Source organism: Ranitomeya variabilis, chromosome 5 (genome assembly GCF_051348905.1).
Source record: "Ranitomeya variabilis isolate aRanVar5 chromosome 5, aRanVar5.hap1, whole genome shotgun sequence".
Classification (NCBI taxonomy): domain Eukaryota; kingdom Metazoa; phylum Chordata; class Amphibia; order Anura; family Dendrobatidae; genus Ranitomeya; species Ranitomeya variabilis.
The window spans coordinates 167,757,835-167,781,323 of record NC_135236.1 but is presented as its reverse complement, the minus strand read 5'-3'; the positions used below and the strand labels follow the sequence as shown (position 1 = coordinate 167,781,323).

The 23,489-nt window shown below is 41.0% G+C and overlaps 1 long non-coding RNA gene across 1 annotated transcript in view; it reads left to right on the top strand.

The window, feature by feature from the left end:
• Positions 1-1,535: 1,535 nt before the first annotated feature.
• Positions 1,536-23,489, top strand: part of LOC143773501 (uncharacterized) — a 73,537-nt gene continuing 51,583 nt past the window's right edge. Inside the window, exons 1-3 of the long non-coding RNA XR_013215203.1 lie at positions 1,536-1,664; positions 1,842-1,906; positions 9,597-9,748. This is a non-coding gene — a long non-coding RNA (uncharacterized LOC143773501). The remainder of the gene's footprint in view (positions 1,665-1,841; positions 1,907-9,596; positions 9,749-23,489) is intronic.

Here is a 23,489-nt window from a genome sequence, read left to right as displayed (position 1 = left end):
AGTACCAGCAGCAACCACCAGAGGGAGCCCACAAACAGAATCCACAACAGTTAGCGCTATATAAAAATAAAGATTATTTATTTTCATATTTTTTCTTATTTATTTTATTTTTTATTATTTTTTTATTATTCTTTTTTTCATTTTTTTTTATTTTTTCTTATATAGTCTCCAAAAATGTACACTTACAGTTGTACTAATCTATTCTGGTTATTACTTATATTAGTATACTTCCATACCTCTAGGTGCTCTATTCATGAATTTATATAAACTGATTTGTATTGTTTTATATTGTTCTATATTGTTTTTGTCCAAATCACTTTGACATTTTTTATATGTACATTTCTTGTGAATGTGACCCAATCTACATCGCTGCTTCTGTGATTTTCAATTTTTCGCAATCATTTTGACCAATTGGGTTTAATTATATTTATATATTGTTTTGTCTCTTTGCTTAAGGGTACCGTCTCACTATACGATTTACCAACGATCACGACCTGCGATACGACCTGGCCGTGATCATTGGTAAGTCGTTGTGTGGTCGCTGGGGAGCTGTCACACAGACCGCTCTCCAGCGACCAACGATGCCGAGGTTCGCTGGTAACCAGGGTAAACATCGGGTTACTAAGCGCAGGGCCGCGCTTAGTAACCCGATGTTTACCGTGGTTACCAGCGTAAAAGTAAAAAAAAACAAACAGTACATACTGACCATCTGATGTCCGTCAGGTCCCTTGCCGTCTGCTTCCTGCTCTGACTGAGTGCAGCCGTACAGTGAGAGCAGAGCGCAGCAGTGACGTCACCGCTGTGATCTGCTCTCACTTTCCGGCCGGCAGACAGACAGAGCGGGAAGCAGACGGCAAGGGACCTGACGGACATCAGATGGTGAGTATGTACGGTTTGGTTTTTTTTACTTTTACGCTGGTAACCAGGGTAAACATCGGGTTACTAAGCGCAGCCCTGCGCTTAGTAACCCGATGTTTACCCTGGTTACCAGCGAACGCATCACTGGATCGCTCTCACACACAACGATCCAGCGATGACAGCGGGAGATCCAGCGACGAAAGAAAGTTTCAAACGATGTGCTACGACGTACGATTCTCAGCAGGGTGTCTGATCGCAGTAGCGTGTCAGACACTGCGAGATCGTAACGATATCGCTAGAACGTCACGAATCGTGCCGTCATAGCGATAAAAATGCCACTGTGTGACGGTACCCTAATCCTAGTCTGAGGAAGGTCTGATTGTAAGACCCAATTGTTACCATCCACCTCTTGTGTCTCCCCTTTTCCTCATAGATTGTAAGCTTGCGAGCAGCAGGGCCCTCATTCCTCCTGGTATCTGTTTTGAACTGTGATTTCTGTTATGCTGTAATGTCTGTTGTCTGTATAAGTCCCCTCTATAAGTTGTAAAGCGCTGCGGAATATGTTGGCGCTATATAAATAAAATTATTATTATTAATTATTATTAACGTCACACAAGATATTGGGATTACCTATGTGTAATAAATTTTTCTGCAATAATCTTTTAAGAGTGACAGATTTTTTATATTCTTGTGACTACTCAGTCAGGGGCAATATTTAAAAGGAAAAGGGATTATAATTATCTAATTATCACCCCTGCAAACGTCGACAATACAGATCACCTGAACAGAAAAGAAACGACAATAAGGTAATTAACTTAAGTACACACATTTTATCCCTTATAGATATGGCCCTACTGGTGAAAGGATTGTCATTTTCCTCAGTATCTAAATTTGACACTTCTACCACCAATAAAGATATTCACAATTTCTGATTTTCAAAAAACAGTTTTTTGCAGACAATTTACATGCTCTATTCCCCACAGAGGAAGAACAACTGGTTTACAGATATTAGAAGATCTTTCCATCAAACACAATACATCCGAAGCAGGTAAGATACCAAGTTACATTTGGTCATGCTCCAAGAAATCCCCCTTCTTCCCTTCCTGCTCAAATGTAGATTTATTTGTCCAAATTGACGCCAAAGACTTCCTACAGATTCCCCAACACATGCATGGTAAGTTATCTACAGGGGAACATGTACTTCTCCTTTTATTTACAAAATTTATCTGAGGTAGTGCTGAAGCCAGCAGACAAGGGGGTGATATCGTCATTTGGACAAAGCCAATGTACAAAAAAGAAGCATTATGCCAATTCAGAAACAAAATATGCAATAGAAAACTTACATTCAACCCCTTGCCTGCATTTGTATCACAATTACAGATTATTCTCCAATCGGGAAATAATGTTATTACAAAGCAACTGGTTTCCGCACTGTAGATCATTGAGCCTACTATTCCTACTCTGAATCTCCTCCCAAAGATCCATAAGAACATCAGTACACCACCGTGGACACTAATCATTACAGAGAGGGGTAATGGAGCATATAAATCATTAGACTTATTCTAAACTTCAACCTTTAGTTGAATGCCTTCCATCTTTCATCACATACATGGGGAAGTCCTGAAAAAGTTAAGGGTCTCCATTTGGCAATGATACCTTAATCGGGGACATCGAGTCCCTGTACGACAACATGAAATAAACTGATGGTTTGTAGGCTGCTAAATTGTTTTTAGACATGTCCATTCTACCATTTAATAATAATTCCCTCATTTCCAAATTTTCTGAGTTTCTAAAATGGTGTCACTTGTGGGGGGTTTCCACTGTTTAGGCACATCAGGGTCTCTCCAAACGCGACTTTCCAAGTCCTCCTATGCACCCAAACAGTTGTGTTCCTCCACATATTGGGTATCTGAGCACTGAGGAGAAATTGCACAACAAATGGTATGGAGCAATTTCTCCTGTTACCCTTATGAAAATGCAAAATTTGGAGCTAAAAAAGATTTATCTGGCAAAAATTTGTTGTTTTTTTTTCACGGCTTAACGTCATGAACTTCTGTGAAGCACCTGTGGGTTCAAGGTGCTCAATACACATCTAGATAATTTCCCTAAGGGGTCTAGTTTCAAAAATGTTGTCACTTGTTGGGGGTTTCCACTGTTTAGGCACATCAGGGGCTCTCCAAACGCAACATGGCATCCGCTAATTATTCCAGTAAATTATACATTCAAAAAGTGAAATGGAGCTTCTTCCCTTGCGAGCCCTGCCACGTGCCCAAACAGTACATTTCCCCCACATATGGGGTATCGGCATGCTCAGGAGAAATTGCACAACAGATTGTATGGTCCATTTTCTACTGTTACCCTTGTGAAAGTAAAAACAAAATAGGTGTAAAGGAAAATGTTTGTGAAAGAAAAGTAAATGTTTAATTTTTCCTTCCACATTCCAAAAATTCCTGTGAAGCACCTGAAGGATTAATAAACTTCTTGAATGTGGTTTTGAGTACCTTGAGGGGTGCAGTTTTTAGAATGGTGTCACTTTTGGGTATTTTCTGACATATAGGCCCCTCAAAGTCACTTCAAATGTGAGGTGGTCCCAAAAAAAATGGTTTTGCAAATTTTGTTGTAAAAATGAGAAGTCGCTGGTCAAGTTTTAACCCTTATAACTTCCTAACTAAAAAAAATTTTGTTTCAAAAATTGTGCTGATGTACAGTAGACATGTGGGAATTGTTATTTATTAACTATTTTGTGCAATATGACTCTCTGATTTAAGGGCATAAAAATTAAAAGTTTGAAAATTGTGAAATTTTCTCCGAATTTCCATGTTTTTCACAAATAATCGCAAGTCATATTAAAGAAATGTTACCACTATCATGAAGTACAATATGTCAAGAGAAAACAATCTCAGAATCACTGGGATCTCTTGAAGTGTTCTAGAGTTATCAGCACATAAATAAAAAAACGGCTTAAAAAGCCATAGCCAGCTCACCAAACCAGACCTGCAGGTACGGAGCACGGGAGTTCGTCCTGACCCAGATGTCCTAGCAGCAGTAAATCCAATAGAAAGTAGATACTCCAGCTCCGATAAAATTGAAGTCTTTATTAATCCAAAATGGTTAAAACATAGTCCTTACAGTTGGTGGACCAAACAGGTGTATGTTAATTATGGCAACGCGTTTCGACCTAGATCGGTCTTACTCATGCCTCTATCACAATACATATGAGAGCTAAATATATATAGTGTTTGTGAATAAAGTTCCGCCCTCTTTACATCACATGATTTCAAACATAAGGTCCTGCAAACATATATATACATTCAATATACAAATTAAAAAAAATAACACTAAACAATTAGCAATAGTGATACAATATTTTGTTTCGTTTGTTTAAGCCTTTGGGAAAGCGAGTATTTAAATTATAAATCCAAAATGCCTCCCTTGTGAGTAGGCGTCTCTTAATATCTCCTCCTCGACTCGGCGGATAGATTTTTTCAATGCCATGCACTTTGAGAGATGAAATATCCCCATTATGTATCGTAAAAAAATGTTTAGCAGCCATTGATACATTTCTATTAGTAGTATTGCACATATTGACATCTCTAAGGTGCTCCGTTATGCGTGTTTTTAATTTACGCGATGTGCAGCCCACATAGGGAATCTGACATATGGTGCAGTCTATTTTATAAACTACATTTTTCGTATGACAATTGGTAAAGCTATTAATGTTATAACTTTTAGTTTTATCAGAATTCCAAAATTCATTTCCCAGTTGCGCATGGGCAGATGTGCTACATGCTGCGGTACCGCATCTATAAAAACCCTTACAGTCTAGCCAGGTATTAGACCTAGATCTAGTATGGGTCTGTGGTGAATTCGGGGCAATTATGTCACCAATTATTTGTGTCCTCCTTGCAACTATATTTACTCCATCCTGTAGTAGATGGAGCAATGTATCGTCTTCATAAAGGATAGGTAATCTTTTATTAATAATTTTTCTAATCAACTTAAATTGGGGGGAAAATTGTAAACACAGATGTAAATTATTTGCATATTTTTTATTTTCATTCTTATTATTTGCGCAAATGTTGATTCTGCTCGGGACTAATAAGTCTTCTCTTTGTTTTTTCCCCACTATATTGATGGCTCAATTTATTGTCCAGTTCGGATAGTTTCTGGCTTTAAATTTATTTTTCATTTCATGAAATTCTTTCAATTTATCCTCTTCTTTGCTACAGTTTCTTTTTAACCTAGTAAACTCTCCTACTGGTATAGATTTTATTGTATGGGCTGGGTGACTACTATCAGCATGTAAAATTGTATTGCCACTAATTGGTTTTATATGAGTTCGACTAGTGATTTTTTCACCAACGGTACCACTCAGTTCTAAGTCTAAAAAGGAAATAGATTTTTTATCCTGAACATATGTAAATTTTATGCCAAATCTATTGGAATTAATGTATTCCACAAATCCCGGTATGGCAGACACATCACCCCCCCAAATAATGAGGGTATCATCTATGTATCTGCCATACCAGGAGATGTGGTCAACATATGGATTTTCAACAGAGTAAATAAATTCTTGTTCCCAATACGCCATTGTCAAATTAGCCAGAGACGGCGAGTACTTCGCCCCCATTGGTACTCCCGACTTCTGAGCATATACTTCACCATCAAATGAAAAAATGTTGTGTTTCATTAGAAAAAATGTTACTTTTAATAAGAAGTCTATTAGATCTTGAGAATATTGACCATAGTCTTTTAAATGAAATTCTAGCGCTTTCATGGCTATGTCATGAGGTATGCTTGTGTATAATGAGACTACGTCACAACTCAACCAAATATGGTTTTTTTCCCATTTTCGATTTTTAAAAATTCTCAGAATTTCTCTAGAGTCTTTAACATATCCTGGCATTTTTCTTACCATAGGTTGTAATAATGAGTCTACCCATTCACATAGGTGTTCTGACATAGAACCTATACCTGATATTATCGGTCGCATAGCTGGTAAACCTGTACTTTTGTGCACCTTGGGGAGACCGTACATAATGGGCATTTTTGGGGCTTCTACATATAGGTATTCAGCTTGTTTTTTATTAATGGTTGCTAAAAATACACCCTCTTCAATCACTTTCATAATTTTCTCATTATATTCTTTAGTTGGATTCTTTTTCAATTTTTCATAGGTAGCACTATCAGATAAGAGTTCATACATTTTATCCTTATAATCACTTTCATTCAGAATGACTATTAAACCACCCTTATCACTCCTCTTAATAATAATATTCTTTAGAGATTTTAATTCATTAAGTGATTTCCAATGCCGATGTGATAAATTTTTTCTTTTTTTATTTTTGTTTAGACTACATTCCAAATCCTTTAGATCCTTCTCAACAAGTTCTTGAAATTTGTCCATACAATTTACTCTGGTTTGTATGGGATAGAAGTATGGATTTTTGGTCTTCAGATTTTTTGATATATTTGTGGACCCTTCCGTTATTTCTGTTTGATTTTCCTTAGATAGTTTCATTAGACAGTTCAAAGTGACCTGTTCTTTGAAACCTAGATTTTCAAATTCATTTATTTCCATATCATAATCTTGATTTGCTGTTGTTTCATCTGAAAAAAAATGTTTTTTTTAAGTCAGATTTCTTACAAATTTGTTGATATCAAGAATGGTCATAAACAAATTAAAATCAGCATCTGGCACAAAATTAAGTCCCAAAGCCAATACTTCTAGTTGGTCCTGTGTCAAACTTTGAGAGGATAAATTAACCACATTGCTTTTTTTTACTGCTTGTATTTCTTTTTGTTGCGAGTCGTTACTCCCGGGGGATTTCTTATGTTTTCTCCCGGCTCGTCTCTTACGTTTTTTGACGTCTTTCCAAGTTTTTTCTATTTTCCAGTGTATAATTTGGTATAGATGTATCCGAAGTACTAGCATTTGTATCAGATGAATCAAGTTCTGTAGACGGGAAATTCACCTGAGGTCTGGTATTGGATTTGTAACGAGCATGGCTATTTTTTAAGATGGATTTGGGAGATTTGCGATTCCTTTCCCATCAACTCCAATCATACACACTGTCTGTGGAATAATCATTGAAATCTCTCTCAAATTTACGTCTTTTGCGGTTCATTATGTCATCTTCCAATGTGCAGACATTGCCTCTCACTTTCTCCAAAGATGACTCATAATGTGGTAATAATTTATATTCTTCCAAAGTGTTTTTTATTTTCTCCACATTTTCTTGAGCTTTCTTTAGCTTAATTTCCTCACTTTTTATTATAAGTCTCATTAGGTTCAGGGAGCAATTAGTTAGGATCTGATTCCACTCTTTTTTTAAATCATCTGAATAGAATGTAGTGGAGATTTTTTTGATCCTAAGACCTCTTGGAACCATTTCTTTAGCCACATAGTTTTGTAAAGTGGTAAGGTTCCACCATACTCTCATTTCAGTTTTCATAAGTCTTTCAGATTCATTCAGGTGTGAGGTGAAATCACCACTCCCTGCTGGGAAATGAATTTTGGAATTCTGATAAAACTAAAAGTTATAACATTAATAGCTTTATCAATTGTCATACGAAAAATGTAGTTTATAAAATAGACTGCACCATATGTCAGATTTCCTATGTGGGCTGCACATCGCGTAAATTAAAAACACGCATAACGGAGCACCTTAGAGATGTCAATATGTGCAATACTACTAATAGAAATGTATCAATGGCTGCTAAACATTTTTTTACGATACATAATGGGGATATTTCATCTCTCAAAGTGCATGGCATTAAAAAAATCTATCCGCCGAGTCGAGGAGGAGATATTAAGAGACGCCTACTCACAAGGGAGGCGTTTTGGATTTATAATTTAAATACTCGCTTTCCCAAAGGCTTAAACAAACGAAACAAAATATTGTATCACTATTGCTAATTGTTTAGTGTTATTTTTTTAATTTGTATATTGAATGTATATACACTCACTGGCCACTTTATTAGGTACACCTGTCCAACTTCTTGTTAACACTTAATTTCTAATCAGCCAATCACATGGCGGCAACTCAGTGCATTTAGGCATGTAGACATGGTCAAGACAATCTCCTGCAGTTCAAACCGAGCATCAGTATGGGGAAGAAAGGTGATTTGAGTGCCTTTGAACGTGGCATGGTTGTTGGTGCCAGAAGGGCTGGTCTGAGTATTTCAGAAACTGCTGATCTACTGGGATTTTCACGCACAACCATCTCTAGGGTTTACAGAGAATGGCCCGAAAAAGAAAAAAAATCCAGTGAGCGGCAGTTCTGTGGGCGGAAATGCCTTGTTGATGCCAGAGGTCAGAGGAGAATAGGCAGACTGGTTCGAGCTGATAGAAAGGCAACAGTGACTCAAATCGCCACCCGTTACAACCAAGGTAGGCCTAAGAGCATCTCTGAACGCACAGTGCGTCGAACTTTGAGGCAGATGGGCTACAGCAGCAGAAGACCACACCGGGTACCACTCCTTTCAGCTAAGAACAGGAAACTGAGGCTACAATTTGCACAAGCTCATCGAAATTGGACAGTAGAAGATTGGAAAAACGTTGCTTGGTCTGATGAGTCTCGATTTCTGCTGCGACATTCGGATGGTAGGGTCAGAATTTGGCGTAAACAACATGAAAGCATGGATCCATCCTGCCTTGTATGGAGCATCTTTGGGATGTGCAGCCGACAAATCTGCGGCAACTGTGTGATGCCATCATGTCAATATGGACCAAAATCTCTGAGGAATGCTTCCAGCACCTTGTTGAATCTATGCCACGAAGAATTGAGGCAGTTCTGAAGGCAAAAGGGGTCCAACCCGTTACTAGCATGGTGTACCTAATAAAGTGGCCGGTGAGTGTATATGTTTGCAGGACCTTATGTTTGAAATCATGTGATGTAAAGAGGGCGGAACTTTATTCACAAACACTATATATATATAGCTCTCATATGTATTGTGATAGAGGCATGAGTAAGACCGATCTAGGTCGAAACGCGTTGCCATAATTAACATACACCTGTTTGGTCCACCAACTGTAAGGACTATGTTTTAACCATTTTGGATTAATAAAGACTTCAATTTTATCGGAGCTGGAGTATCTACTTTCTATTGGATTTGCTGTTCTAGAGTTATGACCTCATAAATTGACAGTGGTCAGAATTGTAAAAATTTGCCTGGTCAGGAAGGTGACAACAGGCTTCGGGGCGAATGTGTTAAGCTCTAAAGAAAAGGTATAGATGCTTCTTTGACCCCGTCAACGCCAACCTGTTCCTTGTGCTGTGGGAGAGGAACCTCTTCTTGTCAGATCAACAGGCATCGATGAACCACATTCTACTTTTGGCACGGTACATCGATAATATTTTTTTATCTTGCACGGATCTCAATAATCCCTATATGAATTTATGACGTTGTAACAACAATGATCCCAATATCCTTATCACATATCAGTGTGACCAAGCTAACATTGAATGCCTTGATGTCACTTTAGAAAGAGATTGCAATAATATGGTACATTTTTAGAAAATCTACTTCAAGGAAAATGTTTTACATGCCTCCTCCTCATGCTATAGATTCATGATACAATCTCTCTCGACAGGACAATTCCTCTGTCTTTGCAGAATTTGTTCTACGGAGTCTGATTTTGAGAAGCAAGCATGCGATCTAAAACAAAGGTTCTATGAATGCTGATATACACTGATGAGCAAAATGATAAAAATGTTTTGACTTTTGACTTTCAGGCTCCATATTTCATCATCCACTATTGCTTTGACCATGAGACTACCATCATTTTAGAGACAATCATCTTTGGGAACATGTAGAAGAGACCTGGAATCAGATTTCTGTCAACACATGCTTAAATCTGATCGAGAACATGTCCAGAAGGATTCAGGTAGTGTTGAAAAACAACGTTTGTGTGGAAACATGGGGGAGTCACCAAACATGTCTAGGTTATTTTTTATCGAATTGGTAAAACAAAATTCCAAACTATGCTACAAAAAAAATTGCGCAATTTTCCGATACCCGTAGCGTCTCCATTTTTCTTGATCTGGGGTTGGGTGAGGGCTTATTTTTTGTGTGCTGAGCTGACGTTTTTAATGATACCATTTTGGTGCAGATAAGTTCTTTTGATTGCCTGTTATAGCATTTTAATGCAATGTCACGGCGACCAAAAAAACGTAATTCTGGCATTTTGATTTATTTTCTCACTACACCATTTAGCAATCAGGTTAATCCTTTTTTTATTGATAGATTGGGCGATTATGAACACGGTGATACCAAATATGTGTATATTTGAATTTTTTTTGTTTTATTTTGAATGGGGCAAAAGGGGGTGATTTAAACTTTTATATTTTTTTTATTTGTTTCATATTTTTTAAAACTTTTTTTTTACTTTTGCCATGCTTCAATAGCCTCCATGGGAGGCTAGAAGTTGGCACAACTCAATCGGCTCTGCTACATAGGAGTGATGCCCAGATTGCTCCTATGTAGCTGAATTACTGCATTGCTTGAGTGCCCACCACAGGGTGGCGCTCACAGCAATGCAGCATCAAAAACCATAGAGGTCTTCAATAGACCTCTGATTGTCATGCCGACTCATTGCTGATCCCCGATCACGTGATGGGGGTCAGCGATGTGCTCATTTCCGGCCTGATGGACAGAAGCGCTAGTTAAATGCCGCTGTCAGCGATTAACAGAGGCATACTGTATAACTAGTTAATAGTGGCGGGTGGATTGTGAATTTACCTGCCACTATTGCGGGCACATGTCAGCTGTTCAAAACAGCTGACATGTCCCGGCTTTGATGCGGACTCACCGTCGGAGCCCGCATCAAAGCGGGAGTTCTGACCTCGGACGTACTATCCCGTCCGAGGTCAGAAAGGGGTTAATGCTGTGTTGTTGCATTGCTCCACAATTTTAATTATTCAGAGGTGATAGTCTTCCCAATCATCCTTCTCCACTTATCGGGACAGTCCATCAGCATGCCTTTAAGCACAAAGACGAATATCAGAGGTCTCACCTTCATTTGAACAAAACTATGTGTATCATCCAGTTTCCTCAGAGCATATTACATGTCTTTCTTAGAAATAATTCCACACATAATTGACGATAACTGACTCATATCCATTGCATCCACAAACGGAATCCTCCACATCTTGAGGAACCTGGATTAAATCCGATCAAATGTCAGTGGCCTGATATTCAATCTGTTGAAGCTGGCACAGCACCTGTAGTTGCCGTTTTTTGTTGTGGTTATACATCCACTCTGGTCCTCTTCCTAAGGAAGAGTTAGTGTGGTTGGACATAGTGCCATCTGAAACCAGCTGTGTATGCCTCACCTATGATTTGCTGAGTCTGTCTATAGGCCTACTTGATTGTGGAGCCCTTGGACGATGTCTACGAACCAGCTCTCCCTGATCCACTGAGCTGAGTACTATCCCACTACTGACACCAAATGTGGTCAGTGGGTGCTCTAGTCCGCTGGCTCAAGACTGCATGGGCCAGGGCTCATTCCACTGAACGCCCGCTCTCCTTATCACGTGGGCATAATACTACTCAGATAACACAGTGAGGGTAAAGCAGAGTGGCAATACTTTATTGAACACCCAATCAGACAATAACATATAGAACAGTCCCAGCAAAATACCCAAGATGGAGCAAAATTATAGTCTCAACCTTCCGCTGACTTGTCGGGATTACAGCAGCTGCAACTTTGGCAGTTCCAGGGCCGACTACCCCCGCCAGTGACACCCTGATTTTGGCCAGCACCCACAAAGAGAAGGTAACGACAAGCATAGGAAACTGACAGTCCATTGAGGTACATGGCCAGTTGGCCAGAGGGTCACAACCTGGCTTCTCTAAACATCTCCATGGAGCCAGGTGACTGGTCAGTCCCAATCCTAGCTTCCCAAAATATATCCATGTGGCTTAGGTGACCGCTGGGTCAAAATCTTGGCTTCCCAAATGTATCCATGGGTTCAGTGTTGGTCAATGGAGCAGATATGCATTCTTCCATCCAGGACCAGGGTCCCCTAAGCTAACATCCTGTGGAATGTCAAATCTGAGTCCCTCTTGATGAAGCCATGTTGCCCTGGTAGAATGTTCCTTTAAGGAGTCATAGTGTCATGGCTTTGGTTCTCTTGATTCCTCTTGCAGAATGATAGAGATCCCTTTATATACCCACATCTGTGCCTCAGGTCATCATCCACAGGTTAGAGGGGAGGTGGGATGAGTTTAACCCCTTTACCCACCCAAGGCTGTTTGCACCTTCATTAGAGATGAACTTGTTCGGAAAATGTTCACCAATCTCAAGTTCAACACGAACATTACACATTCGGATTCGTGTTCAGATTCCCGAGAATTTATTCTCAAAATTAGCCAAAGGTCAATAAATCATCGAGTTTTCACCAATGCTTTTGTTAGGACTTTGGCTAGGATAGTGGTGCTGTATGATGAGCCAGGCATGTGTGTAATGAGTTTGGGAGATGTCAGAGTAGTGGTGAACTTTATTTTTTTTCTTAACTTTTTGTGTGGAGATTCCAGCAGCCAATCAAGGCGCAGAAACCATCCTCAACATCCAGACACAAGGGCTTCTGTCATTGGCTGCCAAAGTCACATGTCCCTCTCCATATAAAAAGTGGACATGTTGTTTTTCTGCAATTTTGTCACTGTAACAGGTCAGATAGGCTGCTCCTGCTGCTGCAAGTAGTCAAATAATTAGCTAGGCGGTTTATTGTCAGCTAGTTCCGCTAGATAGGATTTTGTGTCAGATCGACCTTCCAGCATCTAAATCACTTGTGCTAATAGTGTGGTGTAGCCAGAAGTCGACATTTGAGAATCTAAATAGCTTGTGCTAATAGTGTGGTACAGCCAAGAGTCCACATTTCAGAATCTAAATCGTTTGTGCTAATAGTGTGGTGCAGCAAGGAGTCCACATTTCAGAATTTTAATCCTTAATCCTTTCTGCTAATAGTGTGGTGCAGTCCACATCTCAGAATCTAAATTGTTTGTACTAATAGTGTGGTGCAGCCAGGAGTCCACATTTCAGAATCTAAATAGTTTGTGCTAATAGTGTGATCCAGCCAGGCGTACACATTTCAGAATCTAAATTGTGTCTGCTAATAGTGTTTTTCCAGACACTGTACTTGCTGTGTACTTCCAGTAGGAAGCTCTAATGAAGAACACTGGCTTGTCCCTACCAAAGACAACTGACAACTTCAGTTATTGGGCAGTCTACTCGACTCCCTTTCTTTGGCAGCTGCACCGGGGTATGCCTTGGAAATGAGGGTCAGAAAGAGCATGTGCTCCAGTGGATGGCAAGCACTGCATAAAGTGGCCTTTCCATCTCTTCCTCCACCTTAACATCACACACAGTACAGTCGTCAGAGGTGGCAACCAAATTACACTTGCTTACCCCCAGCGTCACAACTTTCCAACCGCCCAACTGACTCAGAGTACAAATAGTATAATATGTGCAGCATGGATGCATGGAACAGGGTCTGGGACAGGGTTTGAACCAGCATTTGTACCTTAAACATTGATCAGTAATAGGTGGATGAGTGACAGTTGTAGGCCTGGTGCTCTTTGAGCCCTGCCAAATTCAGGCAACACATATGAAGGTAACCCAACTTGAAGTCCAAACATTTTGAAAAATTAGGGGAAGACACCAGGAAATTTGAATATTTCCCAGAGGAGCACTGCAGCTTAAAAGTCTCCTTATCTCGGCATGCTTGAAATGCCACTCTCTAAAAAGAGAAACCTTACCCAGGGGATTCAGGTATCTCAGTCTCATTACTATCACCTCTACTCCTGGGGGTTAATATCTGGTCATGAGGGACTGGATTCTGCTTGGACCCTACCTCGTCTTAATTTAAACTTAAATTAAAAATTATAAATGCTGGCCCAGACCCTGATAACTCATGTATGGTCCATGGCTGACTACTGCTGCACCATTATCAAATTTCTACTGTGGGTGAATTGATCATCAGTCAACTACCTTTTTTAACTATCCTTAAGTTTTTCTAACATTTGTGGTCGATCAAGCTGATACTTGTGCATTTTGTGCTGCGCCCTTATCCACCAGGTCTTAATTTAAACTTAAATTAAAAGCTCTAACTGTTGGCCCAGACCCTGATACCTCATGCATGGCCCATGGCTGACTGCTGCCATTATCAAATTTCTGTGGGTCAATTAATGTAACTTTTCCTGTTGTCTGCCCCTAATTTCCTAATTTTTGGAGATATTTGGACTCCATGTTGGGTCTCCTTCATGTGTGTTGCCTGAATTTGGCAGGTCTCTAAGAGCACCAGGCCTACACCAGTTACTAATCAATGTTTCAGCTAGAAATGCTGGTCCAAGCCTTGTCCCGGGCCCTGTTTCATGCATAGACTATTTGTACTCTGGGTCAATTGATGCCACTTTTGCTGGTGCCTGCCTCTAATTTGAGGTGCTTGGGAAGCTTTTTGGTCACCCTTAAGGTGTTGTTATTGCATTTGATTTTGCCTCCCATTGAATTCAATTGACTTTGGGTATGTTAGGCGAACCGCTCGACAAACATGTTTGGAAAACATCAGGACGTTCTCTGAACCATACTAAACCTTGAATAGTTTGTTCATCTCTAGTGTCTACAACCCGCAGAAGTTGCTCAGGTAGTGCAGCTCATCCAGGATGGCACATCAGTATGAGCTGTGGCAAGAAGGGTAGCTGTGTCTTTCAGCACAGTGTCCAGAGCATGGAGAAGATACCAGGAGACAGGCCAGGACACCACAAAACGTGAAGGCGGTCATAGGAGGGCAGTAACCTAGCAGCAGGACTGCTACTTCCTCCTTTGTTCAAGGAGGAGCAGGAGGAGCAGTGCAAGAGCCCTGCAAAATGACCTCCAGCATGCCATTAACATCAATGTGTCTGCTCAAACTGTCAGAAACAGACTCCATGAGGATATGAGGGCCCGACGTACACAAGTGGGTGTTGTGCTTACAGCCAAACACCATGCAGAGCGATTGGCATTTTCCAGAGAATGCCAAGATTCAACATTGACGTCTTGTTCTCTTCACAGATGAGAGCAGGTTCACATTGAGCACATCTGACAGATGTGACAGACATGACAGAGTCTGGAGACGCCATGGAGAACATTCTGCATCCTGCAACATCCTTCAGCATGACTGGTTTGGCAGTGGCACAGTAATGGTTTGGGGAGGCATTTCTTTGAAGGGCCACACAGCCATCCATGTGCTAGCCAGAGGTACCATGACTGTCATTAAGCACGGGAATGAGATCCTCAGACCCATTGAGAGATCATATGCAGATACACTGGGCCAAGGGTTCCTTCTGATGTATGAAAATGCTAGATCTCATGTGTTTGAAGTGTGTCAGCTGCTCCTGCACAATTAAGGCATTGATGATATGGACTGGAATGCCCGTTCCCCAGACCTAAACCCAATCGAGCACATCTGCCGGACTAGATATTACCACCACATAGTAACAGAATAATACTACATACAAGGGACAAATGCCACCACACTGTGACCAGACCACATATTACCACCACATAGTGACCAAATAATACCACATACAAGGAACAAATACCGCCATAATATGATCAGACCATATATCACCATATTACCACCACATAGTGACCAAATAATACCACATACAAAGAACAAATACCACAACACCATGGCCAGACCACATATTACTACCACAAACTTACCCAATAATACCACATACAAGACACAAATACCACCCCACCATGACCAGACCACATATTACCACAACATAGTGACCGGATAATAACATACAAGGAAAAAATACCACCACACCATGACCAGACCACATATTACCACCATATAGTGACCTAATAATACCACATGCAAGGGACAAATACCACCACACCATGACAGTATTTGTGTAGTGTACAGGTAATACAGTGATCACCAGTGACATTATACACAGGATCGTTGTCTATAGTGTCAGTGTACAGGTAATACAGGGATCACCAGTGATATTATACAGTACACAGGAGCTCTGTATATAGTGTCAGTGTACAGGTAATGCAATGATCAACAGTGACATTATATACAGCAGATCAGTATATAGTGTAAATGCACAAATAATAGAGTGATCACCGTTGATATTATACACAGAAGCTCCATATTTAGTGTCACTGCACAGATAATACAGTGATCACGGGTGACATTATACAAAGGAGGTCTGTATAAAGTGTCAGTGTACAGGTAATACAGTGATCACTGGTGACATTATACACAGGAGCTCTGTATATACTGTCAGTGTACAGGTAATACAGTGATCAACAGTGACATTATACATTGAACCTCTGTATATAGCAGGGGCGGACACTGACAGCTTGGGGCCCTTGTGCAAGAAATGTCTGGGCCCCCATTCTTTTATGGCGACAAAGCTACATATATATAGTAGGGAAAAAAGTATTTAGTCAGCCACCTATTGTGCAAGTTTTCCCACTTAAAAAGATGAGAGAGGCATGTAATTGACATCATAGGTAGACCACAACTATGAGAGTCAAAATGACAAAACAAACCCAGAAAATCACCTTGTCTGATTTGGGAAGATTTATTTTACAAATTATAGTGGAGTATAAGTATTTATTGGTCATTAACAAAAGTTCATCTCAATATTTTGTTATATATCTTTTGTTTTCAATGACAGAGGTCAAATGCTTTCTGTAAGTCTTCACAAGGTTGGCACACACTGTTGGTGGTATGTTGGCCTATTCCTCCATGCAGATCTGCTCTACATCAGTGATGTTTTGGGCCTGTCGCTGGGCAACATGGACTTTCAACTCCCTCCAAATGTTTTCTATGGGGTTGAGATCTGGAGACTGGCTAGGACACTCCAGGACCTTCATATGCTTCTTATGAAGCGACTCCTTCATTGCCCTGGTGGTGTGCTTGGGATCATTATCATGCTGAAAGACACATCCACGTTTCATCTTCAATGCCCTTGGTAATGGAAGGAGGTTTGCGCTCAAAATTTGACGATACATGGCTCCATTCATTCTTTCAAGTATAGGGATCAGTCATCCTAGTCCCTTTGCAGAGAAACAGCCCCAAAGCATGATGTTTCCACCCCAGGGCCGGCATCAGCACCCATCACACCCAGGCAAGTGCCAGGGCCCTGGTGAGATGGGGGGCCCATTCACGGTATGGTACACTGAGGCTCCAAGGGGGCCCCTGCAGGCAGGGCTGGCTTTAGGGGCAGGCAGCTGCCTAGGGCCCCCGCTCCCCCAGGGGCCCTCAGCTAGAGGCACATCATGCAGCCGCTATAGGGCCCCTGTGAGGCAGAGGGGCCGGCCTGCCACCAGCGCCGTCTCCCCTGCAGCCGCAATGAACTATACCGGCATCTGCCAGTACAGTTTAAAGCAATGATGGAGGAGAGAACATCAGCTGACGCTCCCTCTCCCATCATTCCCCACTCTGCCTCTGACACTGCGGGTGTGCGATGACATCATCGCGCACACACTGTGTGCCAGGCAGTGCAGCCGCTGAGACAGGAGCAGGGAGCAGCACGGGCACGAGGAGAGGTGAGGAGTGTGTTTTTTTTTGTTTTTACTATAACATTGAGTACTGGACTGTGAGGCCATTCTGGGGGGGATGCGGGCTGTGCTATATACTATATGGCTGTGCTATATGCTATGTGGGCTGTGTTATATACTACGTGGCTGTGTTATATACTACATGGCTGTGCTATATCCCACGTGGGCTGTGTTATATACTATGTGGCTATGCTATATACTACATGGCTGTGCTATATGCTACGTGGGCTGTGTTATATACTACGTGGCTGTGTTATATACTACGTGGCTCTCAGGAGCAGAAGGACTGACTCCAGGTTTTTGAGGGCCCCATGCGAAAGAGTCTCAGTGGGCCCCCCTTTAACTGTGATGCACAGATACAGCAGAGAAATATAGGTATAGTGCAATGCCTGATTTCACTTCTTACATGAGTGATAGCTATTGTAAATTCTACAATACTATACAGCAGAGGGGCTTTATATAAGTCAACCCCTTATATAGCAATTTTTGTGACCTACTCCCTCTTCCTCAGTTACCAGTAGGCATTTTATTGTTAGCTGAACTTGCTGCAAAGAAAAAACTGCATACATTGAATTGAATGACAATTTTTTAATGGAAAACTTTTTAAAGTAAACGTTAGAAAGTATTAACGTAGAAAATTTGTAAAAGTGCAAAATGGATAGCATATAGCACAGCCACGTAGTATATAACACAGCCACGTAGTATATAACACAGCCACGTAGTATATAACACAGCCACGTAGTAAATAACACAGCCATGTAGTATATAACACAGCCCACATAGCATGTAGCCCAGCCATGTAGTATATAGCACAGCCACGTAGTATATAACACAGCCCATGTAGAATATAGCATAGCCATGTAGTATATAGCACGGCCACATAGTATATAACACAGCCATGAAGTATATAACACAGCCCACATAGCATGTAGCCCAGCCATGTAGTATATAGCACAGCCAGGTAGTATATAACCCAGCCCATGTAGCATATAGCACAGCCATGTAGTATATAGCACAGCCACGTAGTATATAACACAGCCACATAGTATATAACACAGCCCACGTAGCATATAGCACAGCCACGTAGTATATAGCACAGCCACATAATATATAGCACAGCCCATGTAGCATATAGCACAGCCATGGAGTACATAGCACAGCCACGTAGTGTATAACACAGGCCATGTAGAATATAGCATAGCCATGTAGTATATAACACAGCCACGTAGTATATAACACAGCCCACGTAGCATATAGCACAGTCATGTAGTATATAGCACAGCCACGTAGTATATAACACAGCCACATAGTATATAACACAGTCCACATAGCATATAGCACAGCCACGTAGTATATAGCACAGCAACGTAATATATAGCACAGCCCATGTAGCATATAGCACAGCCATGGAGTATATAGCACAGCCACATTGTGTATAACACAGGCCACGTAGAATATAGCATAGCCATGTAGTATATAACACAGCCACATAGTATATAACACAGCCCACGTAGGATATAGCACAGTCATGTAGTATATAGCACAGCCACGTAGTATATAACACAGCCACATAGTATATAACACAGCCCACATAGCATATAGCACAGCCACATAGTATATAGCACAGCCACGTAATATATAGCACAGCCCATGTAGCATATAGCACAGCCATGGAGTATATAGCACAGCCATGTAGTGTATAACACAGGCCACGTAGAATATAGCATAGCCATGTAGTATATAACACAGCCACGTAGCATATAACACAGCCCACATAGCATATAGCACAGCCATGTAATATATAACACAGCCACGTAGTATATAACACAGCCCACATAGCATATAGCACAGTCATGTAGTATATAGCACAGCCACGTAGTATATAACACAGCCCACATGGCATATAGCACAGCCACATAGTATATAACACAGCCACGTAGTATATAACACAGCCCACGTAGGATATAGCACAGCCATGTAGTATATAACAGCCACATAGTATATAACACCACCCACGAAGCATATAGCACAGCCATGCAGTATATAGCGCAACCCGCATCTCCCACCCAGAATAGCCTCACAGTCTAGTACCAGATGTTATAGTAACAAAAAAACACACTCCTCACCTCTCCTCCTGCCCGTGCTGCTCCCTGCTCCTGTCTCAGCGGTTGCACGGCCTAACACACAGTGAGTGCACGATGATGTTATCGCGCACCCACAGTGTCAGAGGCAGAGTGGGGAATGATGGGAGAGGGAGCATCAGCTGACGTTCTCATTGCTTTGAACTGTACTCGCAGACGCCGGTATAATTCAATGCGGTGGCGGCGGGGTAGTCGGCGCTGATGGCAGGCGGGCCCCCCTGCCTCACAGGGGCCCCATAGCGGCTTCGTGATGTGCCGCTAGCTGAGGGCGAGCGGGTGATGTGCCGCTAGTTAAGGGGAGCGGGGGCCCTAAGCAGCTGCCTGCCCATAAAGCCAGCCCTGCCTGCAAGATTTGCAAATGGAATATTTCATTCAGAGATATCTAGGATGCGGTATTTTAGTGTTCACTTTTCTTTTTTGAGCAGTGTATAATATTTTGGGAAGAGAAATCATTTTTATTAGATTGATTCTGCAAAACCTGCTACAAACCTGTTTCGGGAATGCTGAGCTTTACTTTCTTCCTCTGATTCTGCTGCCCTTTGTTTTGCTCTGTGTCAGGTTCTGCAAGTTGCCCGTCCAGGGTCACTGATATTATGTTTGGTGTGTTCCACCTTCTGTGCATACTGTGCTTTAACTCCTTCATTACCTTGGGATTTTCCGTTTTTCCGTGTTCGTTTTTCACTCCCCTCCTTCCCAGAGCTATAACTTTTTATTTTTCCGTCAATATGGCCATGTTAGGGCTTATTTTTTGCAAAACAAGTTGTACTTTTGAACAACATCATTGGTAGTATGTCGTGTACTAGAAAACGGGAAAAAAATTCCAAGTGCGGTGAAACTGCAAAAAAAGTGCAATCTCACACTGATTGATTGGTTTGTTTGCTAGGTTCACTAGATGCTAAAACTGACCAGCCATTATGATTCTCCCAATCATTACGAGTTCATAGACACCTAACATGACTAGGTTATTTTTTATCTAAGTGGTGAAAAAAAATTCCAAAGTTTGCTAAAAAACAAACAAAAAACAATTGCACCATTTTCCGATACCCATAGCATCTCCATTTTTCATGATCTGGGGTCGGTTGAGGGCTCATTTTTTGCATGCCGAACTGGCGTTTTTAATGATACCATTTCTGTGAAAATACGTTCTTTTGATCGCCAGTTATTGCATTTTAATGCAATGTCACGGCGACCACAAAAAACGTAATTCTGGTGTTTCAAATTTTTTCCCCGCTACGCTGTTTAACGATCATGTTAACGCTTTTTTTGATTGATAGATCGAGCGATTCTGAACGTGGCGATACCAAATATGTGTAGGTTTGATTTTTTTAATTGATTTATTTTCAATGGGTGAAAGGGGGGTGATTTAAACTTTTATATTTTTTTTATTTTTTTCATATTTTTAAAAACATTTTTTTTAACTTGTGCCATGCTTTTGTTTGTTTTTTTCAGCAAAGTTTTGAATTTTTTTCTTCACTTAGATAAAAAATAACCTACACATGTTTGGTGTCTATGAACTCGTAATGACGTGGAGAATCATAATATCAGGTCAGTTTTAGCATTTAGTGAAGATAGAAAAAATGCCAAACAAAAAACAAGTGTGGGATTGCACTTTTTTTGCAATTTCACCACACTTGGAATTTTTTTCCCGCTTTCTAGTACAAGACATGGTAAAACCAATGGTGTCGGTCAAAAGCACAACTTTTCCCGCAAAAAATAAGCCCTCACATCACCATATTGACAGAAAAATAAAAAAGTTATGGCTCTGGGAAGGAGGGGAGCGAAAAATGAAAACGCAAAAACGAAAAAGGGCCGCGTCCTGAAGGGGTTAATGAAAGTAAGTTGAGAGCTGCTGGTATAGGAAAGCTACTGCTATAGGCAACACATGAAAGAAACCCAACGTGGAGTGCAAACATTTCCAAAAGTTACAGGCAGACACCCCTAAATTTTGTTAGAGTAGAAATAGCATAATGTGGCTCTTACATCCCTTCCACTACAGGCAACCAACCAGATGGAGACACATCTAGGAGTCTCCACTTTTCAAAAAACTGTTAGCAACATCAGCAGCAGTAGCAACAGCAGGCACAGAAGCCATGACAAAAGTGTCACAGACTGCAATAATGCGAGATCAATGCAGCATGCTAAAAACTACACCATCACATAGTCTGCCCGGTCTGCAAAAGTCATTGGAGATCCATGATTTGTTCATCTTGATGAAAGTCAGGTGGTCTATACTTAAAGGAGAAGCCAGATCTGCTTATCCATCAGGACACCACCAGCAGCACTGAAGACACGTTGTGAGAGAACACTTGCTATTGTGCATGACAAATCCTCAAAGGTGTGACAGGTGAGTTCAGACCATTCTTCCATTTTTGAAGACCAAAATGCAAAAGGGTCCAAGCCCACCAGATGGCATTGATATTGAGCTGGAGATGCCCCTGCACTGTGATGGAAATATACTGTATATATTTCATATAGATCTCACTTGCATATATACTCATATATACTCACAGCTAATATATACACTATAATCAATTGCTTAAAATGGCTGACATAAACTGATATATGCCAGACTGTTTGGGGCTTTCCAGGCAAAAGCGGAACAACACCAGATATACTAAGTGATGAATAAATGTCTCAACTTTGTCCTAGATGCAGAAAAAGGGTGACAGTTACACTTTAGTTGCTTAATCAGCATTCATATGTGCATTAATAACAATATTCCATATACATTTAGATAACCAATAATAGAGGAGCTTGACAATATGGCAATTAACTAACCACCCCTAACCACCCCTTTCTATATGCAAATATAAAACCATGTATGTACAATAAACCATCAGTATTGGTGGAATGTTATTCTGTCGCCACAGTGTACAATGTCATTCTTAATGAGCACTCAAAATACTCAGTCTAATGGAGAATGTCCGCAGCACACACCGATAGATTTATCCAAAACAAATTTCCATAACATCTGGCACCCAAGGTGGGGCAAAGGATGAAATGCACGAAGACTCTGCTGACCGGAGAGATGGAGGTGTTGGCCATGGCCACGGCTCACAGGAAGGAGACTGCACAGCTCCATAAGTAAGGTAAGAAAATGTTGTCATCTTACGTGAAAGTTTCCTGTGCCCAGTCTGGGTCTATACCTCTTGCCAGTCAGGTGTGGTCACCACCGCATTCCCAAGTAGTGTAAAAAGTCCACACCTTAGCCAAACCCTGGGATATAAGCCAAGGTGTCTGCTGTGTGCCGTGTATGTGTTTTATGTCTGTGTAGATCCGGGAGATAGTTGGAACAGTGACTTATTTGCTTGTGGTTGCTGAGAAACAGATAACAGGAAGTCAAATTGCACAATAAGTTATCACAGATTCCTGGGCATAGGAGGGACAGGAGGTCTCAGAAGTCCAGGCTCGGATGGTGATAACTTAGAGGGATACCACAGATTCCCGTAACTGGCAAGCCAGGCAGGAGGACCGGAGCAGAGGGTAGTAGAATTCCCACCTGCCACGCAGGCAGCCTGAGCATTTGAGTGCTCTGTGCGATTGGCAGTGGCTTGTACATGTCACAAAATAATAAATTGGGCATTGATTTCTCCCGGACGTCTGTTTATCTGTTCTTATTTATGTCACGTACTGTCACTTTGAATGTAAAGTTACAATAGAAAGTGTTTTTTCTCTTCTTCACACTTCTCCTTTTGCTGTTAGCAGGGAAATAGCCCTTGTGAATCACACAGTCACATTTGTTTTTGCTCTGTTTCCTGTCTTTGCATTCTGAGATAAGTGCTAGCTACAGCATAGAAGTTTTGAGGAAGTGAACCTGAGCGGTGTCTGTGACTGCTGTGAGATACCTGTTTTTAGATACATGACTTTAGTGACTTTGGATACACCAGCATAAAAAATGGGAAGTGTTATGACCCCAGTGGACA